The 8,619-nt window shown below is 39.3% G+C and overlaps 1 pseudogene; it reads left to right on the top strand.

Annotated features, from left to right (window-relative positions):
• The first annotated feature begins 2,016 nt into the window (after positions 1-2,016).
• Positions 2,017-8,214, top strand: LOC127115027 (protein FAR1-RELATED SEQUENCE 5-like; annotated as a pseudogene).
• Positions 8,215-8,619: the final 405 nt, after the last annotated feature.

Raw genomic sequence — 8,619 nt, 5'->3', positions numbered from 1 at the left:
GCGTCTGAGAAGGAAATCCGGGAAGAATTCCCTGATGAAAAACTGTTTAAAGTTCAAGTTAGGCCGTGGTTTGCAGACTTTGCGAACCACAAGGCTAGTGGTTTTGTGCCTCCCGACCAACTTCGAACCAAAAAAGGAAGTTTCTTTCGGATGCAAAGTATTATGTTTGGGATGACCCGTACTGTTTAAGTAGGGTAGTGATAACCTATTAAGGAGATGCGTCACTGGCGATGAAGCGCAGAGCATCCTTTGGCATTGTCACAACTCGCCTTACGGCGGACACTATAATGGGGTGAGAACGGCCACTAAAATCCTCCAATCGGGATTTGATTGGCCGCCATTTTCAAAGACGCACACACCCATGCGCAAAGTTGTGATAGTTGCCAGAGAAGCGGTGGGATCGGTAAGAGAGATGAGATGCCTCTACAAAATATACAAGAAGTCGAAGTATTTGATTGTTGGGGCATCGATTTTGTAGGACCATTCCCGCCCTCTTATGGGAACGAGTATATGCTTGTCGCAGTTGACTACGTTTCTAAGTGGGTTGAGGCGATTGCCTCACCTCGGGCGGACGCGAAAACGGTGATAATTTTTTGAAGAAAAACATATTTTCCCGTTTCGGAACCCCCCGAGTGTTGATAAGTGACGGAGGGTCACACTTTTGTAATGCACTGTTGGAAAGCATTTTAAAACATTACGGTGTATCACATAGGGTGACAACTCCGTATCACCCACAGGCGAATGGGCAAGCCGAGGTCTCTAATCGAGAAATTAAGAGAATTCTTGAAAAAACTGTGTCTAATTCAAAAAGGAGTGGTCCCAAAAATTGGATGAGGCGTTATGGGCATACCGTACCGCCTTTAAAGCTCCAATTGGCCTAACTCCCTTTCAATTGGTGTTTGGTAAAACTTGCCATTTGCCGGTTGAATTGGAGCACAAAGCCTTGTGGGCCCTGAAATATTTAAATTTTGAAAATGAGTTGGCCGGTGACAAAAGGAAGGTGCAACTACTTGAGTTGGAAGAGATGCGCAATGCCGCATATCACTCAAGTTGGTTGTACAAAGAAAAGGCAAAAAAGTACCACGACAAGAAGCTCCGAAGCAAAGAATTTGTGCCCGGACAGTTTGTCCTATTGTTCAACTCCAGGTTGAAATTGTTTCCGGGAAGTTGAAATCAAAATGGTCTGGGCCATTTCGGGTGAAAGAGGTGAAGGAGTACGGGGCTATTGTCATTGAAGACATGGACAAGAAAGATAGTTGGACCGTGAATGGCCAACGATTGAAAGTTTATCTCGGCGGTCATGTGGATCGCGAGAGCTGTGCAATTCCGTTGGATGCTCCTCTGTGAGCATCACACCGTCGAGCTTAGCCGACGTTAAACAAGCGCTTGTTGGGAGGCACCCCAACATTGTAAGTATTTACTGCTTTTTCTGTGTGTTGTGATGGGATTCGAAGTGCTAACACCTTGCTGAATGAACCTGAACTGCTGCCTTTGAAAAGGCAATTGCTGTCATGCTCGCTTGCTGCTCGCTAGGCGAGGCAGTAGCGAGCTGATTCGCTAGTTGCTCGCTAGGCGAAGCAGCAGCGAGCGCTGCATGACAGCACTTATTAAAAATCTCAGCAGGGCACTCATTTTGGCCCAAACATAACTTTTCTGTTTTTCAACTCTGCTGAGGAAAATTTTAACCGAGCACTCTCCACACTCTCTCATTTTCATCTCTCTCACTAACACTCTATCCCTATTTGGAAGATTGCAAACCCTACTCCACTTCACATTTCAATCAATCCGTGTAACTAAGGTTTGCCCTACTACATTTTCTGTATGTTTGAACTCTGTTATTTCCGATTTGGATGTCAATTAGGATGAGTTGTGGTATGGGAAACTTTAGGTTTGCATGTGGGATTTTAGGTTTTGCAATTGGGGATTTTAGGTTTTGCAATTGAGGATTTTAGGTTTTGCATGTAAATGTGTAATCCCCAATAGCATAGAACGTTCGTTTAATTGATAAATCATTAGGTTCTGAAATTGAAACCATTAGAATGTGGGTTTTGGGAAAGATTCTCTGAAAATGCTGCAGAACCCAAAAACCGTAAGGTTCGCTAGCACTCGCTAGGCGAACCAGGGGCGAGCGTTCGCTGCCACTTCGCTAGGCGAAGCAGCAGCGAGCATGACAGTTCTTTAAATTTTGGTTTTGCTGTCTAATCTGTTTGGTGTGTGTTGTTTCCTTTTATATTTTGCAGATGGAATCAAGGTTTGGAAATTCAAAGAAGAGGAAGGGAGGAAACACTTCCCGGTCTGTACCTATCCAATTTGATACCGATAAGTTTGTCGGCCCGAAGCAGGCCGCCAGGTACATTGCTTTGGAAAAACGGAAAATTCTTCCGGAGAAGCGATTCCTCATCAACCCCCAAGGCACAAACAGAGCATTCGCCGGGTTGATTGACACAAAAAAATGGGATCGGTTGATTAATCCCCTGGAGCACTATGATATCGCAACGGTGCGTGAGTTTTATGCAAACGCACTACCGGATGATGACGAGCCGTTTACTTGGACATCTCGAGTGGCCGGTCGTCCCGTTGCGTTTGATAGGGATGCCATTAACCGAGTCCTAGGTGAACCGCTCCAGTTGGGAGCCGAAGAGAGGGACACATACCACACTGATTTACGGCTTCACCGGGATGTTGAAGCCATTTCTGCCGCCCTGCTATTAAGAGGGAAATCTGTTGAGCTGAACCCATCTGGGGTTCCCATGAGGTATCATAGGGAGGACATGACTCCCTTGGCTCAACTGATTCTACTGATGGTGCTGACAAACATCCAACCAAAGTCCCACACTTCTACAGTGCCGATCCCAGTGGCACATTTGGTCCATTGTATCCTCACAAACGTCCAGATCGATGTGGCGAGGATCATCGCTAATGAGCTTAAGTCCGTGATTGAGAGCGGGCTAAAGTCGGGGGCTCGTGTGAATTGTCCCCTGGCTTTCCCGTGCTTAATCATGAGTTTGTGCATTCAGGCGAAGGTGAGACTACCCTCAAGGGGTCAGGTAAGGATCCCGTCGCCCATTGATGACAGGTACGTGGCCAAATATTGCAGGGCCAAGAATGTTAGAGACAATGCAGCTGCAGAGAGTACCCGGGCTTCTGATGGTCCTGGTACTTCTACTCCTGGACCAGATCCCTACCTGCAAGCTGTGTGCGATTACAGTTTTGAATGGATGGCGGCAACCCAGCGTGCCATGATAGATATGCACGACTCTATGCAGCGGTTACAGCTGCAGGGAAGTGGTGCTCATGCCTTGATGACGCGTGAGCAGTTTCTGCTTAACGCCAACTGGCCTGTGGACAGGCCTGTGTATGGTGAGGGGGCGGGCGCTGGTGCGTCTTCGGGTGCTGCAGCTGATGATGATGATGATGATGATGATGAGGCTACCGGTTCTGAAGCCGGTAGCGAGGAGGATTCTGAGCCCTTAGAGGGTTAAGTTTTTGTATTTTTCATTTTACGTTTATTTCTATTGTATTTCCAGAATTCTGTATTTTGATGTTGGCTTTGTACTTTTGGGGTGTTTTGTCCCCCATGAACAAATTTAAATTTTCAGTAATGTTATTTATTTATGTTTTTAATTTTGTTTGTTTAATAAATTTTTGGTTGATTGAGTGGCAAACCTTCTAGATTGGTTGCTCCTCAAAGAAGTACCCAATGAAGGTGCATCCGAGCTTGGATGGCAATGATAAGAATAAACAAGTGAATAAGGCTAAGGTACATGGTTACCTCCGGCTAGAATTTTAGAATGCATTAAGAACTTTACTCTTTTTGGTAAATTGAATATTGTCTTTTTGCAACATAATTGAATGAATGTTTCATCTAGAACTTAAAACCACAAATTGTGAGGAAACCTCCATTGTACACTTAAATGCTGGATTCTAATAAGTTTTGTTGATTCATTTGATTCATGCTTTGTATTTTATTATTGTGAATATGTGGAAGCAATTAGAAATGATCAAGGCACTTGTTTTCTATCGAGCACAACTACATCCAAAATCAACTTACCTGTGAGCAGAGAGAGTATTCGTTAACCCCTTTGAGCTTAAACAGTTGAATCTCAGCTTGAAATAAAGCGAGATTTCAAAAATCTTTTTTTACAACCCGGAAAATCTTGATTATTGTTCTTTTGCCGTAAAAAGTTAAGATCATTCACTTAGGGTGAGTAAGAAATAAGTTGGGGAGAATCGGTAAGTACCACAACTCTTGAAAAAAAAATGAAAAACCGAGCAAGCATTGAAAATAAAAATATAGAAAAGAAACATCTGTTTTGTAAATATGATGTGAAAGAAAAGAACAAAAATAGAAAGAATGAAAATGAATGCTTGCTTGGAAGAAAAATAGTGAAAAATAAAAATTGAGTTGTGAAATAAGAGTTGTGAAGGTTTCAAATAAGAAACAAATGGAACGAAGTCGAGATGTGTGAATATGTGTACAGTGAATGTCTCTTTTGCATCAGCAATTTCGTTTTCAATGGCCTTAGAAATGACCCTTGTTTGTTAACCTGACCAAGCTTCAACCGAAAAGCCCTTAGTGATCTTCGTGCTTCCACATTACCATTTATAATTGTTAGACATTGTATGAATCGAATTGATTTCTTCATTATTTGTTAGAGAGTGAGATTATTCCCGCGGTTGCAAACGCGTAAATTCTTCATTCCTTATTCGAAGAGGAGAGATAGGGTAATTCATTCAGAATAATATTGTTGTAGATAGATAAATATTTCGCATAGCTATTAAGTTTTAGTTCTTGTGTATTATTTTATTCGAACCGTTGGAAACTTGTATATGCTGATTCGCTTGTGTTTGAGCCGTTTTATCCAACTTCGGAGAAACCATTTTCTTAATGCAAATCCTCTTGTCCTTCAAGAGGCATACTTTGATTGAGGACAAGCAAGAATCTAGTTGGGGAGAGTTGTTAGATACCCAAAAGTGCTTATTTGAGCTATCAAATATGGGTATCTTTCACTCTATTTCCTTGCTAAATTGTCAAAACCACCTTTGTTTTAGATGAAATGCAATATATTGATAAACGATCTTGGTACCTTTGATTTGTGTGTTATTGTGCAGGAAGAAGGCATGAAATAATTGAAAATGAAGACACAAGAAAGTTGGCAAAGGAACCAAAGAGAAGATGCATTCATCAGCTTGCTCGCTAGGCGAGAGCTGTAGCGAAGGACTCGCTAGGCGAGCTTCCAGCGAACATTGCAGCGAACGCGTCCAGACTTGGTGAAAAGCGCAGCCAGCACTCACTCGCTAGGCGAGCCATCAGCGAGATCCCAACGAGGATTCCAGTAGCCAAACCTCTCAACCTCGTTGGAGCGAGGGTTGAAGCGTGCCCTTCGCTAGGCGAAGGTTTTGTTCGCTAGGCGAACATGACAGTCTGAGATAGGCTGTTTCTCTGGGCGCAGGTGCCTCATGTGCCTCAATTAGACCCTCGCTAGGCGAGCCATTCTGCTCGCCTAGCGAGCATGACAGCCCAGTACAGCTCTATAAGTAGCAAGTGCCACTTTTTGAAGCCATACCTAGTTTTCCATACTTTTGCACTTTTTCTAGATATTTTTACAGCATTGTTCTTAGAAGCTTTTGTGCCCTAAATTTCATTTCTCTTCATCTCTTAACCATCTTTTACAAAAAGAAGGTGGATTCCCATCCAATCTCGATTATTCGACTCGGATGTTGATCAACCTTCTTCCGAAACTTGCCGACCAAGCTACCATGAAAATGAGTAGCTAAGTCCTCCATTTGTCAAGGTTAGATGTAGATGATCATTAGCTTTGTGTGTAAATGTAAGGATCTTCATGTGTAAACTCTTTAATGGTGAATATATGATGAAAACTTTGTTCTTATTCAAAACTCTTTGTGTTGGTTTATGATCGAGAGATGTTTACCAACTCTTAACCTAGGTTTTCATCCAATCTTGTTTGTTAGCTAGAGATAGTAATGAATGATTTTGTTCACCATAAGGTTGAACCAAAAAGTTGTCATTTTGATAGGTTGTGTTAGAGATAAACAATCGATCAAAATGGGAAAACTCACAATGTGTGTTCGAGAGAAACACATTGGGAGGACTTTGTGAAATAATTTATCATCTAAAGGAGTTTATAAGATTGTTGACCGAACAAATACATGCAAAGTGATCGTTGAACCCTAACTTTGGCAATATTTCTCAAATATTCAAATCAAACTTTTACCGTATTTTATTACATTTTTATGCAAGATAACGTGACAACAACCAAAACCCTATTGTTACTTAAGCTAAGATTAATACAACCATCGAACGGCGGTGATATCTTACAATCCCTGTGGATACGATAACAAAAACCCGACACTTAAAATTACCAACTAACACCAGCTGTACATGCTTTCCAATTTTGGTAATTTGAAGTAGGCGTCGAAAATTTGAGCTAACATGTACTGAAAGTGGTGGTGTTGATAATGTTAGATTTAATCCACAAGATGGTATCAATTACTTAACTAAAAAGAGACAAAAAAATTAGAAAATGGAGATGCTCAAATGATGTTATCATACTTTAAAAGTTGTCAATTGAAGAATCTTGGGTTTTTCTATGCTTTTCAAATGGACGCTGAAGGAAGATTAGCAAATTGTTTCTGGGTTGATTCAATGTCCAAAATGGCATATAAATACTTTGGTGATGTTGTTACTTTTGATCCGACGTATTTGACAAATAAATATAAAATGCCTTTTGTTCCATTCACAAGAGTTAATCATCATCAACAATCCATTCTTTTTGGTTGTGCTCTATTATGGTATGAAACTATAGAGAGTTTTTTTTTTTGCTAAGTACTTGGTTAGAAGCAATGGGTGGAATTTCTCCTAAAACTATCATCACAGATCAAGATGCTGCTATTAGTATTGCAGTTGCAAAGGTATTTCCAAAGGTTAATCATCATTATTGCATGTGGCATATTGAGAAAAAAGTTCCTGAGTACTTGAATCGTGTCTATCACGAACATGGTGAATTTAAAAATAAATTTTACAAGTGCATCCACCAATCTACCAATGTTGAAGAATTTGATTCTGATTGGGGAACAGTGATTGATAAATATGGATTACAAGATAATCAGTGGCTAAACAAGATATTCTCCATTCGAGAAAAATAGATTCCTGCTTATGTACGTCACAATTTTTGTGCAGGAATGTCTACCACTCAAAGGAGTGAAAGTATGAATAAATATTTTAAGGATTTTTTGAATTCAAGTACTTCATTAAGCCAATTTGTGACACAATATGAAAAAGATCTTGATGCACGTTACAACAAGGAAAAAGAGAAGACTTTCAAAACAAGAAATTCAAAGCCACTTTTACGAACTTTATATCCCATGGAAGAAGAAGCTTCAAAATTTTATACAAGAAAAATGTTTAGAATATTCCAAGATGAGTTGGTTAGTTCTCAATTATTTATCACAGAAAAGGTTAAGTTTTCTATTGAAGTCTCAACGTATAAAGTTCGTGAAATTTACAAAGAGAAACCTATCTACTATGTGAATTTTCATGTCACTTCAAAAGAAGAAAATTGTAGTTGTCACATGTTTGAATTTTCAGGTATTCTTTGTCGACGTGTATTATGTGTATTCATAAAGAAAAAGGTTTATTGTCTCCCTTCACAGTATGTTTTACATAGATGGTCTATTAATGCTAAAAAAGAAAAGGTAAAAGAAGTGACAATTGAAGGATTTCAAGAAGGAAGCAACAACGCTTCTGACACTTTATTGTTTAATAGTATTATGGTTCACTCCCTCGAACTATCAGAAAGAGGTTCACAATCCGAAACATCACGATATTGCAATTCAAAGTTTGCAAAATGGGATTGCAAAACTTGATTTATTGGATATTGAAGAGTCAAATAAGAAGTTTGTTGATTTAACATCTGAAGATATGCCAAAAGTATTTGATGGTAATATAGCTTTGCATGACCCTCCACTTATAGCAACTAAAGGATGTCCACGGACTTTGCGAATGAAAAGCAGTTTGGAGATGGTCAGAAAAGGTTCCTCTACTTGTAGTTATTTCATGAAAAAGGGTCATACTAAGCCTAAATGTCCAAATTTAAATCAAACAAGGTATCTTAAAATTACATGTACATGTCTTCTCATTTTTTTATCATGTTAATTTGATTCACTAACAACATATTTATGATTTTTAGGTGATAAATTCAATTTTCAAACTCTATTTTGAAACTTCTATATTGTTGGTTGATTAAGAGGTAATAGTTTTTTCTAACGTTACTGATTTTGTTTATATTTATACTAGTGTTAATTTTAATAATTAATTGTCTTCATATTATAATTGAAGGTCTTTATTCAAGTCATGCCTTATCAAGTCTTTTAGAACAGGAAAATTCAATAAGTTGCTTCTATACTCTTTGGAGACTTCATCAGAGCCTTATTTAAGTTGTTGGCATTTTGCACTTACTGTTTTACTCTACTGTGATTTTTATGTTTAGATTAAATGGTCTTTTGTTGATTTTTTTTATGTTGGAGTCTATGAGGGATTAGGGAAGCATTTCTCATTCTTTATAAAGTTATGTGCTTATCCATTTATTCTTAACTTTT

Source organism: Lathyrus oleraceus, unplaced genomic scaffold, assembly GCF_024323335.1.
Source record: "Lathyrus oleraceus cultivar Zhongwan6 unplaced genomic scaffold, CAAS_Psat_ZW6_1.0 chrUn0856, whole genome shotgun sequence".
In the NCBI taxonomy this organism is placed as follows: Eukaryota; Viridiplantae; Streptophyta; class Magnoliopsida; order Fabales; family Fabaceae; genus Lathyrus; species Lathyrus oleraceus.
Note: the sequence above shows the minus strand (reverse complement) of the source record. Positions and strands in the feature narration are given on the sequence as shown.